Genomic DNA, 13,245 nt, shown 5'->3' with positions numbered 1-13,245 from the left:
AAGAGTTGGACACAACTGAGCAACTAAACTAAACTGAACTGATACTGGCTCAAACTTTTTTCAGGCACCTAATCTCTTTTCTTCTTCTTCTAAGAATGGGTTTTTCTTTTCATGTAGAAGATTATACTAATATTTACCTGAAATCCAAATTAGATATTTTTTAACTTAAATTGGACATAAATTAGCCACATGGGTCTTGCTTTCCTTTTTTCTCATATAATTCCACATTTATTTAAGAAGGTGTTTGCATGAAGAGGTGTCATTAGTGATAAGGAACCTACCTGCCAATTCAGGAGACATAGATGGAGGTTAGATCCCTGGGTTGGGAAGATTCCCGAAGGAGGGCATGGCAACCCACTCCAGTATTTTTGCCTGGAGAATCCTGTGGACAGAGGAGCCTGGCAGGCTACAGTCTATGGGATTGTGAAGGGTCTGACATGATTGAAGCAACCTAGCATGCATGTATGCATGAAGAATGCTGAAATGCTTTCAAATGAGAAGACTCTTTAGAGTCCCTTGGACAGCAAGGAGATCAAGCTAGTCAATCTTATCCACTGGAAGGACTGATGCTGAAGTTGAATCTCTAATACTTTGGTCACCTGATGCAAAGAACTGACTCATTTGAAAAGACCCTGATGCTGGGAAAGATGGAAGGCAGGAGAAGAAGAGGGTGGCTGAGGATGAGATGGTTGGCTGTCATCACTGACTCTATGGACATGAGTTTGAGCAAACTTCAGGAGTTGGTGCAGGACAGAGAAGCCTGGAGTACTTCAGTCCAGGGGGTTGCAAAGAGTCGAACATGACTTAGCAATTGAACAAAAGCAACAAATGCTATTTATCAGTATGTTTTAGCTAATGATGGTTTAGTCACTAAGTCCTGTCTGACTCTTGCGACCCCATGGATTGTAGCTCGGCAGGCTGCTCTGTCCATGCAAGTCAGTTGCTATTTCCTTCTCCAGGAATCTTCCCAACCCAGGAATTGAACCTGGGTCTTCTGCATTGCAGGTAGATCTTTCAGTGACTAAGCAACAAGAGAAGCCCCTCATAGACTCTCTAGCTAATAGTCCCCATAATGATTTGAATGTCTGACCCCAAAAAGCATATGTCCAAGTCCTACCCCCTGGGACTTGTGAATCTGAGTATTTGGATCAAGAGTCTTTGCAAATGTAATTAAGTTGAGGATTCTGAGATGAGATCACTTCTGCATTGTTCAGCTGGGTCAAGTCCGACAACTAGCATTCTGATAAGAGAGAGAAGGGAAGAGGAGAGGCCAGGTAAAGCTGGAGGCAGAGATTGAGGTGATGTATCTACAAGGATGGCCGGCTGCACCAGAAGCCAGGAGAAGGGTGAGGAAATACTCTCCATTGGAGCCCCCAAGAGACCAATATTGCCAACCCTTTGACTTCAGACAGCTTACCTTCAGAACCATGGGAGAATAAATTTCCAGGGCTGTAAGCCACCCAGTTTAGGTGATTCGTTGGGGCAATCCTGGGCACCTAGTAAGACTCTCCATGTCGCTCAGGATTTCCTCCTCTCCTCCATCTTTTTCTTTTTAAAAAAATTTTTTTGGCATTTTCCAACAAGGCAGAAGAACCATAATCTCTGAGTTACCACTGTTTAAAATCTCAGTGATTTCACTTCACAAGATTTCCTTCAGGTTCCGTAGAAAAGCGACTGTTGTCACACCCCATACACCAGGTGTCAATCGCAGATGTGAACATGCATCTTGTGCTTGGCATGGAAACATTTTTGCTTTTGTTTGCACATACAGAGCAAATGCGACAGAGTTGAAATAAAAATGAGCCCAGTTTTGGTCCTTCCCCTAACAGTCGGCTGTATGAACATATGGACTATAAAACACTGTGTGTATTCTATACGAATTCCCATTCGTTTGGTTTCTATTTTACTCTCCAGGATTGAAAGTTCCCTTCAAAAGATGCCACGGTCTGAGTTCAGTTAATTTTCTTCTCTCTATTAAAATGCAAATTCATACTTCTGCACAACGAGTGATAGACTCGGGTAAGCTGTAGAGTTTTCTCCCTCAATTCTTTGCTGGTTTAATTTCAATCTGAATTGACTATCAAAACTCAGCCTATTTCTCAAAGTTCAATTAAAGTGCCACTTTCTTCATTCAGTTTTTCCGTTTCACCCTTCACTCTTACAATTTTGTTTTAATACCTGTGAATGTAGTCATATTTATTGAACTCTTACTAAATATCAAGTGCTATACCAGATGGTCATGAAGTGATTACATTGATTCTTCAAAATAAACAGCTACCAAAAGCCCCTCTTTACAGATGAGGAAACAAACTCATCAGGATTCAGGAACTTGTCTGAGTTCATTGTATCAGTATGCTATTGCTGTGTAACAAATTCCACAAACTTAGTAGCTTGAAACACTGATTTATTTCCACTGCCCTTCTGTCAGAAGTCCAGCACAGCAGGGCTGGTTACTTTGTTCAGAATCCTACAAGGTTAAAGTCAAGGTGTTGGCTGTGTTTCTTTCTGGAGGCTCTTTGAAAGAATCTGCTTCCAAGCTTATGCCCGTTGTTGGCAGAATTCAGTTCCTTGCAGTTGTGGGACTGAGACCCCCCTTCCCTTGACTGCCAGCCCCCTCCATCTTCATGCCAGCAACAGTACGTCCAACACTTTGAATACTTCATACTTTGAATCACTTCAGTTTCCTCTCCTGCTTCTGCTTCTAAGGCCTCCTGAAATTACATTGGGCCCTCCTAGATGATCCAGGAAAATCTATTTTAAGATCAACTGATAAGGAATCTTAATTACATTTCAAAGTCCTCTTGCTGTGTATGGTAACATATCCAAAGTTGTGGTATCTCATCATTTTCTGTCCTGGGGATTAGAACTGGAATGTTTATAGGTCCATAATTCTGCCTATCCATATTTTTCACAAGTTGTAAGGAACAGACCAGGGCTGTAAGCCCAAATCTATTTTTATTCATTTTGACTTATAGGCTTCTTCCTCCTTAACCTCACTGTAACCTAAACCTGAGCTGTGGAAGCACAAACAGTCAAATCTGAGGATGCTAGTGAGATGGTAGAGTGTCATGCCTGAAATCATAGACAGTAGGCAGTCCTGTCTGAGGTCAAATCCTCAGTCCCCTCATCTGTAGAATGGGTGCAATATCAATATCCACCTCTAGAGTTGTGAGAATTAAGTGACTTAATATTGGTAAAAGCTGAGAACATTGCCTGGCATGTGGCAATCATGGTATAAGTGATTTTAAATAAATAAAAATAAATGATCATAAGGTACCAGGGAGAACGAGGCAAAAGAGGACAGCAGTTGAGAAGTGATTTTTCTTATTTTATTACACCATGAAAGTTTTCAACTTGTTTAAAAGATGAAGTGCTTGTGACTCTAATCCTGCCCTAGTTTCCAGCTAATACTGTAAGGTGTATCCGTACCAAAACCTACTTTTGGGGTAGAGAATATGATTTGTATGCATTAGATGCTCAACTCCAATTGAGGAGTTGAAGTGGATTCAGGAAAATTATATAAATGGGACGTCATGATTTTTTTTTTGATGTTGCTTATTTCCAGACAGGTTATTAAGTAGGAAAATAATTGCAAAAAGATATTTTTCTGTTCTTAAAAAAGTTTCATTTTAAGAAGGATTTGGAGAGAGTTTTGTTTATTGAAACAGCTGTTCTGACTGAGAGCAAAATCACAACATAACGAATCTCTGTGATTGAAAAACCCTTGTTATAACTATGGTGATATAGCTAACATTGCAGCTTCCCTGGTGGTTTAGACAGTAAAAAATCTGTGTGCAATGCAGGAGACTCAGATTTGATTCCTGGGTCAGGAAGATCCCCTGGAAAAGGGAATGGTGACCCACTCCAGTATTCTTGCCTGGAAAATTCCATGGACAAAGAAGCCTGGGTGCTACAGTCCATGGGGTAGCAAAGAGCTGAACACAACCTAGTGACTTACTTTCACCTTTTCAGCGCCATTGCATCAGACGTCCTCCATGGTCAACTGTGAGGTATAATATGAAGCTATCTACAAAGCTTGCATCTGCCCTAAAACGCCATGTCCCTGGCTGACCACAGCTCTGGAAACTGCTCTTAATGTCGAACAAAATATCCTTGTTAAAACTCATGATATCTGAGAGGGATAAGATTCTTCATCAGTGAAATAGCACCTGCTACTTTTCAGATGATTGAAAGAAGAAAAAAAAAAAAAAAACTATTATTTTCCTGGCACTGATGCTTAGGGAAAAAAAGCAGATTTTCCCAGTGAAATTATATATTATATTTGCATATTGACATATTTACAGTATAAGTATACTGGTAAAATCTTAACACTAAATAATAGTACAATAAAAATGTATTGCATGTCTGCAACTCACTAAAGAGTGTAAAAATGTAAGCAATATCTAGGTCAGCAGATGAGAGAGAACAACAACAAAAATGAACAGGAAGCAAAACTACAGAAAGCAGAAGTTAAAACTTAACATATCAGTTACAATAATAAATGTGAGTTGATAAATGTGTTGTTATAAAAATGTGAGTTATGAAACAAAAGATTCACAAAATCACAAAGCAAATTCTATTAAATGCTATTAAAAAAGAGACACCCTTAAAAAATATTTGGCTTAAAAAATAAAATGATGGGAAAATATGTAAGGCAAATGAAATTAAACAAAGTGGGAATAACTTATCAATAATTAAAAAATCAATTTCAAGGCAAAATTTTCTTTAAAAGTGATTAAAACTGGTCATCATATGTAGTTAATTTATATGTTCCAAAATAAAAATCTGTGAGACATGAAACATTTATGTTGATTTCTAGAACCAAGTTTTTTCTATATATCTATTTAATGCATGTCTATAATGTGTCTGGCATTATGTTAGAAATTGGAAACACACATTTTAACAGCTGTGAGTATAGTCTCTGCCTTAAAAGTTTAAGCTTAATAAAAGTAAATTAATGTACTAATAATTTAAATACATATGTAGGGAAAAGAGATTGGAAGGAGATACAGAAAATTTTAAGTGTGTGGGCATTATGATTTCTTTTTTTACTTACGTGTTTGTTTATGGTTTTATCTAATTCACAATTTTTCTACACTAACAGGTAGTATAAAATCATCATTTGAAACTTGTGCTCCCCAGGAACTGCTCATGGCTTGCCCTTGCCTCCAGCCTCTCTGCCCAGCACATTCCCAGTCAAAATCCCAGAAAGCTATTTAGTGGATATCAACCAATTGATTTCAAAGATTATAGAAAAGGCTAAAGTCCAGAACAATACTGAAGAAGAAAAAAGTTGGAGAGCTGACCCTACCTGACTTCAGCACTTACTATAAAGCTATAGGAATCAAGACAGAGCAGTGAAAGAATGGACACACAGACAACAGAACAGTAAGGAGGACCTAGAAATTGGACCATGCAAATTTCACTAACTGGTTTTTTACAAAGGAGCAAAGGCAGCTAATCAGGGAAAGAACAGCATTTTCCACACAGGATGCTGGTACAATTGGGCATTCTAGAAGAAAACATGGGAGAAAATACTGAGCTTAGCAGGGGAGTTTCAGATAGAATGTCAACAGTATAATATATGAGAGAAAAATTGATAAATCGGACTTTATTGTAATCAAAATTTGGGGTTTATGAAGGACATGGTTAAGAGCATTAACAGACAAGTCACAGATTGGAAGGAAATATTTACAAAAGACATATTTGATAAAGAACTGTTATCTGAAATATATAAAGAACTCTTAAAACTCAACCATGACAGAAGGAACAACCCAATTTTTAAAAATGGATAAAGATATGAACAGACACCCCATCAAAGAGGATATATGGATGGAAAATAAGCTTTTGTAAAGATGCTCACTATCATTTCTCATTCGGGGAGTGGAAATTAAACCAAGCAGATATCACTACACATTTATCATAACCTCCAATATCCTAAAACTAACAATACTGAGTTCTGACAAGGGTGCAGAACAATAGGAACTCTCATTTATTGCTGATGGAAATGCAAAGTAATATTGCCACTTTGGAAACAAGATTGGAAGTTTCTCACAAAGTTAAATGCCAATCATCATCTTGCCATATGATCCAGCAACCGTGCTCTGAGGCACTTACCCAACTGACTTGAAAACTTATGCCCACACAAAAATGTGCATATGAATATTTAGAGCAACTTTATTGATAATCACCAAAGGTTGGAAGCAACCAAGAGTCCTTCAATAGGTGAACGGACAAGTAAACTGTGGTATGTCCACACAGGGAAACGTTATTCAGCAACAAAAACAAAGGCACTACCAAACTAAGAGAGAACAAGCAGTGATTTAAAATGCATGTTGAGAAATGGAAGAAGCCAATCTGAAAAGGGATCATATTATATTATTCCAACTATGACATTCTGGCAAACGCAGAATTCTAAAGACTATAAAATAAACAATGGTTGCCAGGAGCTCAGAGAAAGGGAGAGAAGTAAATAAGTGGATGAAATATAGGAGGTTTTTAGGACAATAAAGCTATTCTTTATGATAGTATAATGGTGAATATATGATGTTCTGCCTTTGTCAAAATCTATAGAATTTTACAAAAGATGAACTTTAGTGTATGAGTATTAAAAACATCATTTGGAATGTTGAGGTATCCCATATCCTCATTAAAAGGGGTGAGGAGAAAAGCTGCTGACCCAAGTGACTCTGGAAATGAGCAGAGTCTCAAAGACTAAAGGCCAAAGAAACTGCCCACAGACATTGTACTCTAGTGGATAAAGTTATTCCCCATGGGATGTGGGCTAACAATGTTGATATTACTGGAACTGAAAAAATAAGTAAATGAATGGCAAGTGGTGGAAGGCAGGCGTCTCACTGTGCATGCACGCATGCTAAGTTGCTTCAGTTGTGTCTGACTCTTTGTGAACATATGGACTGAAGCCACCAGGCTTATGCCCTGGAGGAGGGCATGGAAACCCACTGAGAATTTACAGGCAAGCCTGGGAGGAGACTAGAATGATGTATGTGGTACTGAGTTGGAGATGGAGACATGAATATGAACTTATGTTTAGCCAAACACAGATGTCACTTGTTATATACAGGAGTATTTACAGGTGTATGTATACATGCGGATTAGAATGTGCCCATTTATTTCCTTGTTGCATCAGCTGAAAGAGCCAGAAAGAAACACCACTGCAGGAGCCATGAATGCCCTAGCAGCTTGGTATCTGATATCATTCTTCCAACAGAAGGAATCGAGGATCCTTGGAAAAACGGTTTGTTCTAGAAGTGGGACAGGGAAATTACAGATAAGCCTGGAGCTTTTAGTACCAGATAATAAGAAGGTGCCAAAATGAAAACCCCATGCGATCAGTTGTGTCAGTATGACAGGTGCCTCTTGAAGAGCTCCCAATAGACAAAGCTGGACAATATGAACAACAAAGTAATAAGTTAGCATTAGACATAATCTGAAGCATAAAATAAATATCATGAGTCCACACTGATATAAATGATTGAATAAATTTGTAGGTGGGAAGAAAAGACCAATCTTTCATGCAGAGAATTTCCAAGTAGCTATGTGGATACTATGTTCCCAAGGAGGAGGAGCATAACTCATACTCCTTACATGTGAATAGTGCATAGCAACTACCTTCCAAAGAGCACAGTATGGAAAGGTCGGTGGGAGGACAGTGACATTACTGCAGAGAAATGTGGCAAATACTACCTCAGCCAGAGGATCAAGGTCAACAACAGTTCTAAGTCATGTTCATGGCATCTACCCTTTGTATAATGGGATGAAAATGGCACTTTCCCTGTGTGGTCTTTCTCCCACAATCCATAATCCCAGTTTTACCAGGATAAAAACTTCAAATAAGTCCCAATATAGAGACATCCTGCAAAATATCTGACCAGTACTCCTCAAAACTGTCAAAGTCATCAGGAAAGGTGGCACAGTGGTGAAGAATCTGCCTGCCAGTGCAGAAAATGTGGGTTCGAACTCTGGGTTGGGAAGATCCCTTGGAGTTGGAAACAGCAACCCATTCCAGTATTCTTGCTTTGAAAATTCCATGTACAGAGGGGCTTGGTGGGGCTACCATCCATGGGGTGGCAAAGAGCTGAACACAACTGAGCAAGCAGGCACACACACACACAGAAACAGCCAGAGCCAAGAGAAATCCAAGAAGGCAAGCCAACTAAATCTAATGTGATATCCTGGATAGGATCTTGGAACACCACCACCAAAACATTAGGTGCAAATGAAGGAAATATGAATAAAGCATGAATTTTAATAAATAACTATAATACCAACCAATAATGTTGGTTAATTAATTGCAAACAATGTACTAATGTGAGAGGTTAATAATAGGGAAAGGTTGAGAATGGGATATATGGCAATCTTCTGCAATATGTCCTCAATATTTCTGTAAATATAAAATTGTTCTAAAAAAGTATATTAAAATTTTAATTAGATCATGAAAATTCCATTTAGGTTCTTTAATATCCCTAGTTATACTTCCAGGATTAAATCCAAACTCCAGCCTTAACAGTGAATTCCAAGCCTTATTTCCTCCCCTTTCCAACTCACACTCCAGTTCACACTTGTGGGAGCTTCTCATGGATTTTCAAACAATAGCCACAAAAAACTGTCACTCCTTTCTACAATTCCATGTCTTTGGAAAGATATCATGCATCCATTGGCCTTCACAGGTTGCTCAGTGGTAAAGAATTCACCTGCCAATGTAGGAGACGTGGGTTCAGTCCCTGGGCTGGGAAAATCCCCTGGAGACGAAAATGGCGACTCACGCCAGTATTTTTGCCTGGAAAATCCCATGGACAGAGGAGCCTGGAGGGCTATAGTCCATGAAAGAGTCAGACATGACTTAGTGACCTAACAACAATAACAAAGCATCCATTACTCCAGATTTTTCCTAAAAAATGGCTCATCTTTGATGACTCAGCTTAGTCGTCCCCTCCTCAGAGAAGTCTTCCCTGGCCTTTCCGAAATGGACTGATTGGATGCACTTTGACTGTGCCATTTGGCTCCAAAAGAGTGCAATAAATTCTATCAGCTTGCTACTTGCTACTCCATGATCCAAATTTGGTCACCTGTAGAACTGACTCATTAGAAAAGACCCTGATGCTGGGAAAGATTGGAGGCAGGAGGAGAAGGGGATGACAGAGGATGAGATGGTTGGGTGGCATCACTGACTCGATGGACATGAGTTTGAGCAAGCTCCGGGAGTTGGTGATGGAAAGGGAAGCCTGGGGTGCTGCAGTCCATGGGGTGGCAAAGAGTTGGACACAACTGAGTGACTGAACTGAACTGAACTGAACTGAACTGAACTGAACTGAACTCAGTGTGGTCCATGGATCACCAGCATAGGCATCACATGAGAGCTCATTGAAAATGCAGAATCTCACCTCATCCTGTGCCTACAAAATCAGAATCTACATTTTAACAAGATCTCCAGATGATTTGTAGCCATATTATAGTTGGAAATGCTTTGAGCATCCAGAATTTAGTTCTCCCCAAGCTCTTTGCATGTGGTTCTCTGAATTTTTTTAATTGTCTGTATCTTTGCCAAGTTGTGAACTCATTGAGGACAGGGGTCATGTTTCATTTGTTTTTTTCTTTATCTCCCATATTATCACCGCATCTGGGACATTCATGGGAACAGAACCAAATTAATGACTGGCTCAAGGACACATTAAATGAGAGGCTGTATTGGAAAGTTATAGAAGTTTTATAGGTTAATACCTAACACTCCATTTATTCTTGCCAAAATTTAGAAACAACTGACAGAGAGGCAAAGGGTCAGGCAGATGATGTACAAAGCATCAAGTTTATTTTTGCTGATGAAGCTGATTTGGGAGACCATGGCTTTACTCCACAGCTGGGCAGCTTCTTTATGCCTTACCCAGAATTAAGCAGACATAAAGCTTATCCCCGCTTCCCTGTGGAGAATGGGGATCTGCTCTTATAAGAGAAGGCATGGAGGCACAGACCTGTGTTGCTCTCTCCCCAGGCAGAGTCCAAACAGCGGAAACAGAGGTGCTTGTTCAGGGTCTTCTCTTTAATTCTCAGCAAAACCGCTCCCTCCCTCTTGGAGCGGATAATTAGTAGGTTACTCTGATGAAGTGAACACTGCTACCCACAGTGGAAAATTCAGAGGGGAAAAGGAATAAACACGGATTAAGGGAGAGGACATGGAAATATAATGCATGAGCTATTATTTCAGGGCGGGGCTTCCCCGCTCGCTCAGTGGTAAAGAATGCAGGAGACACAGGTTTGATTCCTGGTCCGGGAAGATCCCGTATCCTACGAAGCAATGGAGCCCACATGTCACAGCTACTGAGCCTGTGCTCTAGAGTGCAGGAACTGCAACTATGGAGCCTGCAGGCCTAGAGCCCATTCTCTATAACAAGAGAAGCCCCTGCAACGAGAAACTCGTGCCCCACAACCAGAGAGTAGCCCCTGCTCGCTGCAACTAGAGAAAAACCCCTGCAGTAATGAGTACCCGGCATGGCCAAAAAGAAATAAAATTATAAAAAAAAGATGAAGAATATTATTGAAAAATTATCTCAGGGTGAAGATCATCCAGCTGACACTCAGAGATCTGAAGGGCTTGACTTCGTTGCATCTTGCCTCCTTTAGGATGAAACCTCAGGCCGTTTCAACTGTGAGACAGACTAGACCTGAGCTGTCTCTTCTGGTCTCCAGATGACCCAAGGGTGCTCTGAAAGGCCTGGTTCAGGGTCCAGCCCCCACTGGCCACATCAGACTGAAGGGTCTGGGACCTGCCATTGTGTTCCACTCTTCCAGGGGCTACCTTCCAGCATCTATTGGCCAGAAAATTACCTAATATGACATAAAATGGCATCTTTAATCCATTCAAAATAAGGATGTGCTCTAACCAACCAGCAATAATAAACTGAGTTTTGAGAAGACCAGGAATGTTCAAAGATCCATGACTGTCAGTTCAGTTCAGTTCAGTTCAGTCGCTCAGTCGTGTCCGACTCTTTGAGACTCCATGAATCGCAGCATGCCAGGCCTCCCTGTCCATCATCAACTCCGGGAGTTCACTCAGACTCACGTCCATCCAGTCGGTGATGCCATCCAGCCATCTCATCCTCTGTCGTCCCCTTCTCCTCCTGCCCCCAATCCCTCCCAGCATCAAAGTCTTTTCCAATGAGTCAACTCTTCACATGAGGTGGCCAAAGTACTGGAGTCTCAGCTTTAGCATCATTCCTTCCAAAGAACACCCAGGGTTGATCTCCTTCAGAATGGACTGGTTGGATCTCCTTGCAGTCCAAGGGACTCTCAAGAGTCTTCTCCAACACCACAGTTCAAAAGCATCAATTCTTTGGTGCTCAGCCTTCTTCACAGTCCAACTCTCACATCCATACATGACCACAGGAAAAACCATAGCCTTGACTAGATGGACCTTTGTTGACAAAGTAATGTCTCTGCTCTTTAATATGCTATCTAGATTGGTCATAACTTTCCTTCCAAGGAATAAGCGTCTTTTAATTTCATGGCTGCAATGAATGTAGTCTACTACAAAACCACAAGTCTCATAGCTGTGTCATTTGAAATATTATTTATTTATTGCCTTTTACACCACTGAACTCACAAAATTTGAGTTTTTCCCTAAACTCTTTGGGTAATATGTATTATGGTATATAGGTTGTATCCAACTCTTTGTGACCCTGTGGACTATATAGACCACCAGGCCCCTTTGTCCATGGAGTTCTCCAGGTGAGATTACTAGAATGGGTAGCCATTCCCTTCTCCAGGGGATCTTCCTGACCCAGGGGTTGAACCCATGTCTCCTGAATTGCAAGTGGATTCTTTACTATCTGAGCCACTAGGGAAGTCCATAATATGGATTATAAAAATGCAACATTATAATATCATATTATGATCATCCTTAATCAGGCGGAATACCATAGTCAGTAAGCCTCCAAGCCTTTTTGGAAAGCCTTTTACACAATGATTTAAGACCGATGTGTACGGTATCCTAAAAAAAAAAATTAAAACAATGATACTCACTAGTCATGTACATTTAAAATTACACAGTGCAGTTTGACAGTCACAATTTTTGGAAGGTTTAGTACTGATATAATCTCCCTGGGAGATCCGAGTCCTCCTGAGGCACAAGGGGCTTTAAACACAACTCAACAAACCATTCTGATGCTCAGGCAAACATCCAGGGGTGGTTTCCCGTGGTTCTTGCGGAAAGAAACTGATGTTAGGAATATAGGATGCAAATGCTTAGAATTCATGGCCATGCACCACCAGCTGCTGCCCCTGGCAGACATTACTAATTGATCACAGCAGTCTTTGGCTTCAACCTAGATGGAGCCTTCTCAACCCAGAGCTCAAGGCAGTCACGATTAATTGATTGGAGATTGCATGTAAAATGAAAGCTCTCTGATACTGCAGAGCTGGGACCTTCCTGTCTCATCCCTTCTCCCCGCTAAACACAGATCTGCATTTACGTGCCTCAGCAGCCTCCACTTTTGCTGTGATCTTTTCAGAATGTCAACTCAAGGTCTATATGCTTTATCGTCAGGTTGGCAGCTTCCAGGCAAGTGTGTGGCACATTTTTGTTATAAGATTATAAGAAGAGGTGATGGGTGGTGCCCTAAACTGAAACAGGGACTAGGAGAGAAGAGCAGGTCTGGGCAAAGCCCCGAACAAGTTCAGTTTGAACTGAGGGAGTCTGAGGTTTTGGTAGGACATCCCCTGCCACCTTTCTCTGCTAAAATCCAGACCCCGGACGACAGAGACTTTGGAGGGTTCAGAACTGGCTCTGCAGCTCAGACATGCTCAGGTCGTACTTGCTAAGTGGAGGGTGAATTCACAGGGCACATCCATGAGGCCTCTGCATGTGTCTGGAGAGCAAAGCCACGCTGGACCTGCACCAGGTTATGAGACCTCAAGGTCAAATTCACAGGCAGATCTACAGGGAGCGGGGCTGATAACACAAGCTGGTAATATTCTCTCCCGATGAAAGCGCTAGAGGGCACTTGTCCATTTAAGCAATCAGAGGGGAGACTATAAGAAAAAAGTGGCCTGTTGCTCTTTGAAATGGATTAATTGACCACACAAGACAATCTTTTAGAAGCATAGAAAGCGCCTCATCTCGACTAAAATATGTCAAGAAAAAACACTTTTGAAGTGCTAATATATACTAATTAATAATTGCATATTATTTTTATGGTACTTTTATGTATTTATAGTCATCTCCACTACAGT

Source organism: Capricornis sumatraensis, chromosome 18 (genome assembly GCF_032405125.1).
Source record: "Capricornis sumatraensis isolate serow.1 chromosome 18, serow.2, whole genome shotgun sequence".
Classification (NCBI taxonomy): domain Eukaryota; kingdom Metazoa; phylum Chordata; class Mammalia; order Artiodactyla; family Bovidae; genus Capricornis; species Capricornis sumatraensis.
The sequence above is the reverse complement of the archived record's forward strand: the minus strand, read 5'-3'. Positions refer to the sequence as shown.